General features: G+C 38.6%; 1 protein-coding gene across 1 annotated transcript in view; it reads right to left on the bottom strand.

Moving 5' to 3' along the window:
- Positions 1-14,755, bottom strand: part of FAM214B (family with sequence similarity 214 member B) — a 2,663,862-nt gene that overhangs the window by 1,822,692 nt on the left and 826,415 nt on the right. The window contains exon 4 of the mRNA XM_044077337.1: positions 4,016-4,068. The gene's annotated coding sequence lies outside the window, so the exon portion shown is untranslated. The remainder of the gene's footprint in view (positions 1-4,015; positions 4,069-14,755) is intronic.

Genomic DNA, 14,755 nt, shown 5'->3' with positions numbered 1-14,755 from the left:
TGATGACTTGATTTGCTTGAGGCTTGCAGAATGGGAGACCTGTGTTTGTTTGGCATGCTTGAGCCCACCACAGAAATTCCTTTTGAAGACATGGAATTAGTGGTATTATTGTTTCCAAACTGTGGCTGTGATGAGACCATAGGTTTTTCAGGTACCATTGAAGTTTCCTCATATGCAGCTTTGCACATGGGATTAGTAGGATGCAAGATGTCATGAATCCCAGAGCCTGCAGGATTTTCCTTGCAGTCAGCCTGGTGAAATTTGCTAGTGTTCTGAAGTATTGAGTTAGTTGCCCCTGCTTCTCTGGTGTGAGGTAGGCCATCTGGGTGTTTGTGTCCAAGTTGGCACCCAGGAAAATTATTTTCTGAGAGGGTATTAGCCTTGATTTCTTTTTGTTGACTGTGTATCCCAGAGAATTCAACAACATTATTACAAAAGCCAGATGTTTCAGAAGTATGTGCTTGCTGTCCGCTTGGATCATGCAGTCATCCAAATATGGGTATATTTGTATCCCTTGAAGTCTGCAGTAGGCAATTACTGATGCCAGGCATTTCGTGAATACTCTGGGCGCAGTAGATAAGCCAAAGGGCAATGCAGAGAATTGATAATGGGTTGAACCTGCAAGAAATCTGAGGTATCTTCTGCAATTTTGTCTGATTGGGACATGCAGGTATGCCTCCTTGAGGTCCAATGTTACCAGCCAAGACTCCTTGCCCAGCATGGGAAGAAGCTACTGTAATGTGAGCATCCTGAATTCTGGTACGAGTAAAAATGTGTTTAGGATGGATAGGTCCAAAATAGGTCTCCAATCTTTTCCCTTCCTTGGTACCAGGAATAGTCTGGAATAAAAACCTTGACCTTGTTCGTGAGTAGGTACCTCTTGAATAGCTTTCATGTCCATGAGATCTGAAATTTGTCTTTGTGCCTCTGCCCTTTGATTGTGTGGCAGGTTTGGCATGCCTCAGTTTTGGAAGGGTGTGAAAATGGAATCTGTAGCCTCTGTTTATAATGTCCAGGATCCATTTGTCTTTTGTGACAATATGCCAATTTTTTGAAAATAATGCCAGTTTCCCACCTAAGGGTGCTGCCATTTGAGCCTTGCTTGGCATGCAAAGGGGAAAGTCATTGGGCTTGCTTTCTGAATGGCTGTGAACTATCCTCACCACCTCATTGTGTAGGAGCTTGCCATTGTCTGCCTCTAAACGATCCTTGAGATTGCCCTCTGCCCCTCGGGCGCCTGTATCTACCTCTTTGGGGTCTGTCCGTGGCTGGAAAGGACCAATTTTTGGAAGGCCAATTTCTACTGAAACGTGGAGGTTGTACCTGTAGAAAATCCTTCACTGTTTGCATTGATTTAGCCTTTTCCTCCATTTTCTTTAATACCTCCTCAGCTTTAACACCAAATAATACATCATTTTGTAGAGGGGCATCTAGTAATTTAGCTTTGACATGATCTGGTAAGGTTTGCTCCTTGAGCCAGGCATGTCTACGTATGACTGATCCTGTTACAGCAGTTCTACATGAGGCCTCTAGAGCATCAAAACCGCATTGCAAGGTATGTTTACCCACTTGTTCTGCACTATGCATCAAATACTGCAACTCCTTCAAGTCTGGTTGTTCAGGTTGTGATATTTTACTTCTCATCTGTGATAACAGAAACTGTTGGTACTTTAGCATATGGAACTGGCAGTTTAATGCCCTCATGGTTAAGGTGGCAGAGGTGTATACCTTTTTTCCCCACCTTTCTAAGGATCTGGAATCTCTCTCGGAAGGTAATGGGTTTTAAGCAGTGGAGGCCTTAATTCCCTTGGGGCCCTGTGAGATAGTTTCTGGGTCAGCCGCATGGCTTTTGTATAAAAATTGGTGTGAGTCAGGAACCCGGTAGTACCTGTCAGGCTTGACTGGGGCTGGAGGTAAAGAATCCGGGTTAAGGCAGGCCTCCGAGTACACGTCATCTAGTATGTCTAAGACAGGAGGTATAGCCAGAGGCCTGTGCTGGGGTAGCAAGAGAAAATCCCTAAGCCTTTTCTTGGAATCTGAGTACTCTTGGCCTTCCCAGTGGAAGTGTTCCCTGAAGGTATGCAAGGTTTCCTCAAATGAGAAATCCTCTGGGGGGGGAGACAGAGGGAATGGACTCCTCAGCATCAGAATCTTCAAAAGGGGAGTAAGAATGTTCCTGTTCATCAGAGTGATCTGAAATAATGGAGGCCTGGTCAGAGGAGGGGGATTCTTCCTCCACTCTGGGCCTTTTGTCCGAGGGGGGGGTTGAGAACCCCTGATAAGAGTAATCAAATCCTCAGCCATTTTAAGCATCTGTTTTTTAGGCATGGGGCCTGGAGAAGGGCCCTGTGGAGTTTGTTTCTTAGAATGCATAGCTGCTTTAGACTTAGTGAAAGCCTTGATAGAAAAAGAAGATGAAGGTCTGAAGACACCTTGAGAGGAGGCAGACCTGTCCACATTTTGAGATTCACCACCAAGAGTGGCTTCGGTATCTGTAGTCGGGGTGTGGGCCGAGGAGCCTGCGACCTTGGGCACAGAAGACACCGCCAATGAAGTGTCGTCAGTATGCAGGGGCTGCGTAGGTGCCTCTCTGGGAACCGGACCACCTGTAGTCGGCTTTGGCGTGGTGTCGGTAGAGGCCGCGGACCTCGTGTGTCGGTCCTTATCTTTGCATTTTTTAGACAAAACTGGAGTCGGAGTATCCGACGACATAATATAGTTACATTTTCTGCCAAAATAGTGCTGGGCGAACTCCGCCAGACGCTTAATGGTGTGTTTGTTGAATGTAGCACAAAAACGACAGACCGAGACGTCGTGGTCTGGGCCTAAGCAAGGAATGCAGAGGGAATGAAAATCCTTATGTGGTATTTGCTTCCCACAAGAAATACAATTATTAACTTTGTCTGACATCGGTCTGAGACAAGAAACGTTTCCCCAACGGGGTACTTAGCTTTCCAGAAGACTTCGGTTGCAAAATTTTCATAATTTCAGGAGCTGGCCGACCGGCACTTGCGAACTGCTTCTGCTTCGGGCACCGCGCGGCAAGAAAGACTGAAGAAAATGGCGTCGGCTGGTTCTTTTATACCCCTAGTGCACTGACGTCAGGGAAGAAGCGACGACAACCGACGCCGGACCTAGACTTTGGAATTCGGCCGACTGAGGACCCGCCTGACGGCAGGAGAACCCATCTGTTATGACTGCAGCTGTATGCACGATGAACATCTAGGACAGGCAATTCCAGTAAAAAATATATTAAAAAATGGTTACCATGGTGGTTACAGTATAATCATAAACTGGACTCAAAAGCATACCAGAATAAGCACATTACTTGAAAAGATAAAGCAACAGATGAATTAAGAAAGATTAAGCGGAAGAAGGAATAATGACTATGAGTCTGTAAAGAAATACATTTATATTTAGAATAATATATTTAGAATAATTTGATGGCAAAATATTGGCTTAAAATGAGGGTTATATAATTTATGTTTAGTGAGAATAAAATGTATTTTTAAGTCGTATAACCAGACTATTTAACAACACTACATATTCCCACTATTGATTGTAAATATGTTGTAATGTCGCATTAATAAAAATGCATGTTAAGAAGAAGATAAGAAATATGAAAGGAGCAGAAAAAAATTAAGAGAGTGCAGGGGCTAGCCATGCCCTCTTATCACAACATGTGATGTAATGACATGCACCAGCAGGAGGTACATGCACCCTCAACTGCGCAAGCTTGAGGATTTTTCAGACTTATGCTAATATGCAAGTATAAGAAGAGGTAATACTAACAGTTATACTCAGCAGTTACCTGCAGAAGATGGCCTTTGAAATCAGATAATTATTTGTATACATAACAGATGAGAACATTATCAAACACTGTGCATCACTGAGGTGACATTGTCAATGACAGAACACAAAATTTAAAAGAATAATCAAAATGATGCCTAACCTGCAAATTAATTGTCAATGACAGAACATAAAATTTAAAAGAATAATCAAAATGATGCCTAACCTGCAAATTAAGTCCAACGAAGAAAAGAGCTTCAGAAACCATACTTCTGTTCCCTAAAAGGAAGAACAAAACACAAAGGTTACATGACATGAAAACAAACATTCCACAGACCATGCAAGACAAAGAACACTGAACCAGAATCTGAAGAAAAAAACATCAGTGTGTGTGTGTGTGTGTGTGTGTGTGTGTGTGTGTGTGTGTGTGTGTGTGCACGCGCGCCTGTGTGTGCTTACAACTGCTTACTTGCTGCTTTGGCTTCCATGTCCCTGGGGAGAGGGAAGAGGGAGTGCCATTAATTTCTCTTAAATGAATGGAGGTATCTCTGTGATCTCTCTCCAGGAAGAAAGGCAGACATTAAATTGTCACTAATCTCAAAACATCAAGAGGCAGACTCAAGGATATATACATTACTAGTAAAGAAACATAAGCTTACAGATCTTGCAATGTGCGGTGTGAAATAGTGAAAAGAAACATAACAGCAATGGCAGGATATGATGCTTTTTATCTGTTAGCAATACATATATTTATAAATGACGACACAGTTTATGTTTCTAAATACTGCACTGGTACAGAAGCAGGTTCCTGGCTCACAACTGCGAAATCTGTTAAGTGTGTGTTAAGTGTGGGTTGGAGGATGTACAGGCACTGAAACATCAGAAAACAAGAACAATAACAGTTTAAATGTCACATCATTGTACTGCAAAGATAAAACTGTTAGGCCTTTAAATCTGCATCTTGTGAAACTTTAGCTTTATTAGCTAGGCAATACTTTTAAATCTAAACACAGAACAGCTTAGCAAAATTCAGTGGGATTATTAACAGCTTGTCAACCCCCAGGTTCTGTTGAGGCATAGCACATGCAGCTGGACTAATAAGCAATCAGTGATGTGTGTCTAGAGTGAAATGCACTGAATACCACTGACAGGCGGGCCAAGGGATGTTTGGCTGCTGCAACTGTCTTAGGAGGCCTGTTAATGGAGACCAGTCCTAAGTGCATAAAACAAATGAAAACAGTGAGTGTGTGTGTGTGTGTGTGTGTTGTAAATGCACAATAATGCAGGGAATAATACTGCAATATACAGTAGTAACATAGTTATCAAAAAGACTGCAGCTAGTATCAAGAGTACAGTTTCTCTATGAATTATTTAAAAGTGGGTTTTACCTTGACTTGCCGCTGTGTCTACAGAACAGCTGGAAAAGTACTAGCAACTGCAGTATTCATGCCTCCCAGCTCATTCTCTAGCACAATGCTACTACTAATTCCTATTCAAGGACCAAGACTGTTAAACCTAATCCCAAAATAGCAAGGGCTCTTTCATGCAAAGGATAAAGACAAGAGCTAGCTCAGCACTAAACAGCAGCAAAACTCACTTTCAGAATAGAAACACAACCTGCATAATGCAAGCTTCATAATTTTTTTACAACAGTGAGCAGAACTCAAAACAACAAAAGTAGCCAGAAGTAGAGACTGAGATCAGGAAGAACATGCATTAAATCACCAGATGATTTAGGCCACACAATAATGTATATGAGACTTAAAACACTCATTTTACCAGCTATCATCCAACAGTACATGACATCACAGGCCAGCATTAGCTTCAAGTTGCATTATGTTTTCTAACGGACTTTATTCATGCCTTAACACACCAGCATGGAAACACTATGCAATCAGTTTACATCCTACAGTTTCAACAAAACCTAGTAACATCAATCTGCTGGCATACCCTAAAAAAGACATACATCACTCAGTGCCATTCAAAGAATAATAAAACTTAGAACACTCAATAAAAACTCAATATGCCACAAAATAAAAGGCAGACTCTGGTCAATGTATGACTTACAAATGAAACAAAAACAAAACGGGTTATAAATACACACTGTAAATGGAAAATAAAGGTTAAAAGTAACATTTCAACAGAAGTCTTTTTCACAAAGAACCTGGAAGCCAAAACAGCAAGAAAGCACAGTTGTATTAAGGCAAATTCCGTGCCACTGAATGAAAATGATAATTATAATAAAAAGTCCTAAATAACAGAATATACAGAAAGCTAATCACATGATGTAGCAAAATCTGTATATGTTAGTATTATTCCCCATATAGTGGTCAGTTATTTATAGCCAATATCCCAACAGCATCCGCTTTTAATTATACCCTTACTTATCTTGCTATAGAAATAATTTAATAAATCTTGCTCATGGCACAAAGGGATACAGCCTTAACTGTGATCTAAGTGACTGAGGTTTGATCAGTAGCCCCAGCATTGAACATCCAGGCTGGGAGGAGTGGGGGTAAAGGGGCTTGCCTGATAACCTCTTCCAGCAGGAGGTCAGGGTTTGAGTGCACTTGGAAACACACAAGGCGGGGGCAATCTTTTTGGAGACAGGAGAGACTACTGCTCGTGCTGCCAGGGGGTAGGGGCAGAGGCAGGGCTGCTTGGAGGAAGCACCCCCTGCAGAAGCGAGAGGATATCCTCTGCAGACAACCCATTGTGTGCTCTCCTGGTGTGCAAGTATGGTCATAGCCAGGCTGAGAAAAAAAAAACATGAACCACACCTGGTGGCTGCCTCACTGATGCCCTCTCTTGGTCATCTCTTGCCTAGTGAAGGGAGCATAGGCTGATACACCAAGAGGGGATCTGATGGTCAGCAGGCAGTGGGGACAAATTTGAATTAAATAAATAAAAACAAAGCCCAATATACAGTTATTAATTGAAAATATTGGTCTTTTACATTTAAATATGCAGAAGTAAAACACTCATTTTAAAATACATTACTTTTGCTAAAGTCAGTTACATTTTCTACATCCTGTTTTCTGGAAGGTGCATACATAGAAATATGTACATAAAACATTCTTCATACCAGATAAAACAGTTTACTGAGCAACAATTCCAGTGCTAGCATATGTTGGATATTTAAAAAAAGTTTAAAATAATTTGGAAACATATCATTGTAGCTTATTCAATATAAAAAGATTACTGGAATGAGATGCAATCATTACGTCAGATAGCCTTATTTTACAGAAGAAACATTTATATATTTTATGTAATATTCCTATACCTTTACACATTGAAGATAACCAGTATCCCCTCTTGTGGTATATTTTAGTAGCTTTTATAAAGGTAATGGTGAAAATTTTGCTGAAACACTTAAGATAAAAATTCACAAATTTCCTTTCCTTAATTAGAATGATTCACAAAAATTAAATGGACACCTTAAAATCTAAAAATTCTCAACAAAATATAAATGTTAAGTTCTGGCGAGAATGATATATCAGTATGAAAGGATGCCTCTCTAAACAACTGATAGCAAACAAAAAATAATGTGTTATTAATGATTAAAACAATGGAAAATGTTACATATAACAGACAAATATTGGTACACAGTGTAAATCACTGTTATTTAGTATGGCTTAAGAATTTGTATTTAGAAAATTTTGTTGAAAACTACTTATATCGATGCCTCTTTTCAAATTATACAATTACGTTATGCTTGTATAATTTTAACATGTATATCTTATGAATTTGTAAATATGTTGCAATTTTTCAACTAATAAAAACATTTAAAAAATAAACTAAAAATATGGAAAGTCATGAAATGGTAGTAACAATACAAAAAACTCACCCAAAAAAACACTACCAAGGAAAAACTTTTGGAACATTTAATAGCACACAACCATACGTAAAAATAAAAATAAAAAAACTCTGCCCCAGAAATCATGAAAGAATCTTTTATTAATCAGTTTGAGTGCTTTTGTTCTGTATAAAAGAAACTTCTTCAGAAACAAATTACTAAACCACTTCCTTCCTTTTAAATCCAAGAAAGGGTGCCACATGCAGACTGGATTCCTTAAAGTGATACCACATTAGAATTACACTGAAGTCTGTTACACTAAAATTATTAACACAACTAAATAAATATGAATTTAAATATGAATATGTACATTAAATGTAAATAAATATGAATATGTACATTAAAAAAGTGTTAAAAAGGCTTAAAAATGATGGTAATACAATTATATAAAAAAAATGTTGTTAGTTAAAAAAAAAAATTATGGCATAAATACCAGCCTTCATTTTCAATATAGGTTTAATAGATACAAAGTTGTTAAGACCTGGAAGACAGTGGCATTCAATAATATCTGGCAAAGATATGCCGTCTTTTCGACCAAAATTTCCCAATCACTACCCCTTTCAAGTTGATCAACTTTTTCTAAAATAGTAAATTCGAATTAGCTGAAGTCCTTGCATGTCACGTTTGTAAAGAGCATTGCAGAAGTTTTTTCTGCTTATGGCATAACTGTGTTTGTATATTCTTGTTCGGAAGGGGCCGGTTCATAGGTGTTTACTAGGCTAACGACCACAAGGGGCTTTTTAAGCCTAGCCATGCATCTCAAATCTTTGACAAGTTCTCATACCCTTGATAAGGTAGTTTTGTCAACACAAAATGCTGGACAAGATACACAAAAACTGATGTAAACTACCCTTTTTGTGTTGCAGTCAAACCTCCCCTTTATAGTGATTAAACTGGGAAAGCCATAGACAGCAAAGCTACTTCCTTTGAAGATGTGTCTGCATGGTTTACATGCTCCACATCTTTTCATGCCCAAGCCTTTCATGGATGACCTCTCATGACTTTTTCCTGACTGAAGTATAGTTTTGAAATTTTTGTTTTTGAACACAAATCTCAGTTTTAGACCCAATCTATTAGTACGTCCAAGATTGCAAAAAACATTACACTAGTGGCTACTGATGGAGTTTTCCAATGAAAAAATGTCTTTACTATACTGCAACACAGAAATTTTAGATATGGTCCTTTACTGCACAGAACACCACTACTGGTGTTCTGTGCAGTAAAGGACCATATCTAAAATTTCTGTGTTGCGTCATGTATCCAATGATGTCATCTAACATATTCTGTGGACACCCCCTATTTCTAAACAAATTACAGAGCTTGTTGACTTCAGCTTGGAACACCATCTCATCAGATACTAATCTGCTAAGCCTAATCAACTGCCCTTTTACCAAGTACTTTTTCTGCCATGTTGGATGCTGGCTGTTGAAATGTAGATAAGTATTTGAGAAAGTGTTCTTCCTAAAAATGTTCAATTCGTACCTCATATCTTGAAATTTGTTTTATAAAGTAATGTCAAGGAAGTCAACAGACTAGATTAGGCTTTTACTGGGGGATGATAAGCAATTTTATTGTCCATAATGATGCATGTGATCCAAGATGAAGTCAAATGAGTTTTCAGTATATTGAAATTAGGTGATTTGGTCTCAGTGAAATGAAAGACAGTCAAATGGGTTTTAGGTGATGTGAAGCAAACCCACAAATATGTGTGCATATATATATATATATATATATATATATATATATATATATATATATATATATATGGGTCTACTTCAAATGAGCTTAAGCTCATAACAGCAAAACCTGAATCATCGAGTCGACTGCCAAACTTGTACAAAATTGAATGATTACATGATCGAACCTTGGAGCATCGAAGAGAGGTTACAGAAATGTAGTCAGTCGCAGCATTATTAACATACCTGCAAAAATATATAGCATTTTGATTACTTACTGGAGTCCTGTTAGTATTGGATGATGAACATCCAGTGTGGGGTGAGTTATTTATTAGTGTCGCTGACCAGAAAGATTTAGTTGATTTTTTTTTAATATTTTTAGTTCCTATATTGGGTAGGGATAACTGTAGAATTGTCAATATTCTATGGTTCGATCACGTAAACTTTCAATTTTATACAATTTTGGCAAGGTCGTTTTGATGATTCGGGTTTCGCTGTTATGAGCTTTCACTCATTTGAAGTAGACCTATAAATAAATATACACATTATATATATATATATATATATATATATATATATATATACACACACACACACATATATAAAAGACTTCTTACAAATACTGAAAAATTTTAAAACCTTAAAACAATATTTAGCATGCAAACAAAACTATGTTTATATATATATATATATATATATATATATATATATATATATATATATATATAAATTTACTTTTCTTTCTATGCAGAGTTTTCATTAAAACCACTTTGTAATTAACATGACTGTTTAATCCTGGTGCATTATAAGCATGAAATAAAATTTGCCATCTAAGATCCCTGTATTCCAATACAATGTCTCTAAGATTTTCATGGTCTTACCTTTGTCTTGGAGAGTTGTGAACAAACTAACTGCCTGAGGACCAAACAGCAAGTCTTTGTCTAAGGGAGTATCTAAAATTATTGATTCAATATCCTCAGAGATAGTTTTGAACAATCCCTGTGAGAAGTCTATCCACTCCTTTTCCCTTCTTTTTTAGCATGACATCTGTCTGGATGAGACGAGGAGGTTCAGAACCCTGTCTGAGTTCTATTAAAGAGCCCAAGACCCCTTCCCTAACTAAAATTTGAGGAACACCATGCAATCCCTCATTAATAATGAGGTATAGTTCTCATTGGATGTGCTAGCAGTCTGCAGGACCTCAGAAGCCACCTCGGCCTCCAAAGGGGTCTCGGTAATGGGCAACTAAGAGATAACTTGAAGTACTGTGACCTCTAGAACCACAGTGGGTACACCACAGTCAGAAAAAGACTGTGGATCTGTTCAAGGCCTCTTAATTTTTTTCCTCAGCAGCAGAGGGATGTCCGAGGATGTTTAGTCAGTCATCTTAGACTAGGTTAAGTGTTTAAGACTTTATTTTGGGGGGGGGGGGCTTGTGATTACTCGATGAGCATTTGTTTGTGCAGTCATTTCTGGTATTTCAGTCACCAGGGCTTGAAATATATGTGTAGACCTGTGGTAGTCTATCCAAGAACTTGTCTTCAGACTGTCTGTCCTGTGGTGATGTGTCCTCTAGCCATTTTTATAGTAAGGTTAATCATCTAAAGTCAAGTTATTCACTTGAAAAAGAGCTGGCTATAGTTCAGCACTTGGTTGTAACAGGGTTCGAAATGTTATTGTGATGCCCCACCACTGAAACAGTAATCAGGAATCCTCAATCCTCACCACTAGCACTAGTGGGGGACATACATTGGGAAGATGACAGGTACACACACACAGTATTTTCAGATGTAGCTCTCTGCATTAAGTGCAATTTCCCTTAAGAGCACACAGAGACCACAGTCAGTCTGGGGCTGGTTTCTCCCTCTTTCTCCAGATCTCCAGTAAGACTCCCCACTGGCAAAGCTATAGAGATGAGTCCTTAGCCAGGGTTCCAAGCCAAGTCCTCTAACACTCTCTCTATCCAACCAGTGCTTCATATCTCTGCCCAAGTAGCTGACACACCCTCTTGGAGATTTGTTTTATACACATACACACACACACACACACACACACACACACACATACACCTGGGAAAGGCTGCCAAAGGTTTACTAACTATACACGCTTCTGCCCAGACTATAAGGTAGTTATCACTGCCACAAAAATCCCTTATCAGCTACTTTAAGGGACTTTACAAAGGCTTTCCACTCTTACTGTGTAATGTTACTATCAATACAAATGGTAGTTTGACCAAAAGCAAGGGTATTAGGAATGGCCTACAATGTGTCACCAATAAATATGCAAGTAGTCTCAGAACTTAAATACCTCTAGGCAGATCAGCCACAATGAAAGGTTTAAATATATTTAATAATAAATAATAAAAGAGCAAGAAAATACTCAGTACATAATTACAGTGATATCAGAGTTCAAAATCCCAGGAAATATTTAAAACAACACTGCATATAAATAAAATCAAATAAATAAAAACATCTAAATTAAAAACATCTAAGTCACTGTAACAGTAAATCATAATAACATAACATTAAGCTTTGCTATATTTCTGAATTACTATACCGTGGTTAACTTATTTCATAGCAAGGCAAGTGTGTGGTGAATGGGTCTTCTTTAGTTGTTGTCAGGTCAAAGACAGAATACAGAATGCTGTCTCTCTCAGAGAGTTCTTAAATTAATATCTCAAATATTACTGCTGAGATAGCTTGCAGAATTATGTAATTTCTTGTCATTTGACTCTATCCCAGGTGAAACCCCCACTGTTGAAAGTTAGTAGTATAAAGCATCCTTCTGTGAAAATACCCAGACAAGGTAATTTGCTCAGATCTGTGCAGCTGTTGGAAGTCATAAAACAATAAAACACTTCCACATCTCAAGCCTAGTAATTATTTCTCCTTGCAGACAACACACAGAGCTACCTAGTATAGACATCCTGTCACTTGCTGTCATAAAGTAATTTAATTTCAACTATTTTTCTGAAGTTTTGCTGGCATGAAGTTACCCCTCCGTATTCCAGTTTCCACTTTTAAAATGCATACATTTTAACTGTTATAATAGTGTATGTACATTTTGTTCTCTTCCAGCAGGGCACACTCTGGATCTTATATACCATACAACACATTTGTAACACAAACATCCTATATAAATCACGTTGATATTCACAAATGACATACAGTTATTTACAAGATTCCAGATAGCTGGGCTGGCAGTATCTCCTTTCGTGAGAGTTATAATATGAAATTCTTATTTGGGGGAGGAGTGTGTGTGTGTGTGTGTGTGTATGTATGTGTGTGTGTGTGTGTGTGTGTGTATGTATATATATATATATATATATATATATATATATATATATATATATATATATATATATATACATACACACACACACACATATATATATATATATATATATATATATATATATATACATATATACATACATATATATATTTATTGTGAGTACAGCCGTGGTGGTACAGCAGTTACTGTTGTCGCCTCACAGCAAGAAGTTCTCCTGTTCGATTCTTGGCTGGAGCACCTTCTGTGTGGAGTCTGCATGTCCTCCCTGCGGTCGAGTGACGTTAAAGACATGCAGGTAGGCGCGTGTGTGAATGGGTGTGCCTTCCTTGAAGGTTGAGCATCAGGCTGGCACCTCGGCACCGTAAAAATCCACTGCCAATCATCAGCGGACCGGAGTTCAGCTGTGGCGACCCCTAACTTGGAAGAGCCGAAAGACATTACTTACTTACATATTTATTGTGAATATTACCCTCTGTTGTACATTTATATACATTAGTTCACAAGATGTAAGTAATCCCCCAAAAAAACTGTAAATGCTTTGTTTTACTTAAATAAGAGGCATTTGCTTTTAGCAGTGAGTTTGCCGGACTTGCACAACAGTAAATGGTTTTCACTGACCAGCGGGGTTTTAGAGTTGTATCTGCGAATACAGGGTGAAGGGCTGCCATTAAGATAGAAATTATTTTTGGTCAGCATTTCAGTATATTATTGTGGAAACTGGGAATGTCATATATCAGCTAACACAGTGCTCAAAATATATGCATTACTGAAATGTTAAGTCAGACATACAGTTAAACAAATACACTGGTACTGTATAAATTAGACATATTGGGGTGATTTATTGTGTAGCTGTCAGGAAGAAAGCTTTTACGGTTGACACACTGGTTAATATCTTGATAGCTTCAGCCAGTAATGTAACGCAGATGTTGGCATCAGGTTTATACCTTATTCACAGTTTGATAGTTGAGAGGTTCCCTTGTCATCTTGTCCTTTCAGATACATGACTTGTGTTGAACTGGGAAGTGTTTTTTTGGGTTTTCTGCTAGCCACGCCCATGAGAGGAACCTTCATAAGACTGCATAATCTGCCACTAATGTTAGGCCTGACTTTTGAATGTGGTATGTTGCCAGTCTTTTTCACTGTTAGCAGGCCAGTGTCCTAGCTTCACCAGATGTATTCTACCATTTGTGGCAGCCTTTCCATGAAATGCAAATGTGACATATCCAGCCACACTGTAAGCTCCAGAATCTTGGATAGGAGGGTATTAAATTAGAAGGATTGAGATAACTTTTCAGATTTTCCTGTACCCAGCCCCATCCCCCCTCCCCCACAAAAAAATCAACATTTTTTTGATTGATCACATTACTAATTTGCAGTTTTGTGTCAAAAAGAGAGAGAGAATGTGAGCAGCTGCAGTGTCACTAGATTGCCAGAGAGAAGGATAGAATAGCCTTGAGTACCATCATAGTTAAGTTCAAGAAAAGCAAGAAGTAATTTACTATCATTTTAAGTTACATTTCTGACTGCTGCAAAGCAGGTTATGAAAATGTGATGGAAAAGCTCAGGAACTGCCCAGATCATCTCTGAAGAAAAACGGTGCCATTGCAACAGTGCGATTGTGAATGGTTCACTGCGACGACATGCCTTACAGGCTTTATGTCATTCTAATTAACGTGACAAACTATGTGCCACAGGCAGTAGAACTTTCGTAGATGTTTTTGGTATGATGCTGCATTGCTCCCACTTCCCCAGGTATTCATTGTCACACTTTCAGTTTGGACACATTTGAGTGCCTCACAGAGTTAACTGTTACTTTGCTATCTTTTGCATATTGTTACACTTCCCTCTCCATTGCCATTCTGCTGTCCTGGAGTCAAGTAACAACAATCTTCTCTGTTTTGTTGCTCCGGGTATGATTTTTCAGCTTTTTCTGCTTGTCAGCATTTAAGCCCTTTGCTTGTCCCCCATCACTGGCCGCGGGAGACTTCAGCCATTGTTTTGTGTATATCTCTAGAAGGTGTTGAGAGTGGAAAACCTCAACCTAAGGGTTTTGGGAAGGAACAAGTGACAGACTGAGCAAGGTTTGTAATAGCGTTCTGTGCCTAGGCAAAACAGACATGTAGTATGCAAGTCCTTGTGT

The sequence above is a fragment of the Protopterus annectens genome, chromosome 1.part1 (genome assembly GCF_019279795.1).
Source record: "Protopterus annectens isolate FY-2018-M chromosome 1.part1, PAN1.0, whole genome shotgun sequence".
NCBI lineage: Eukaryota > Metazoa > Chordata > Ceratodontiformes > Protopteridae > Protopterus > Protopterus annectens.
The sequence above is the reverse complement of the archived record's forward strand: the minus strand, read 5'-3'. Positions and strand labels throughout refer to the sequence as shown.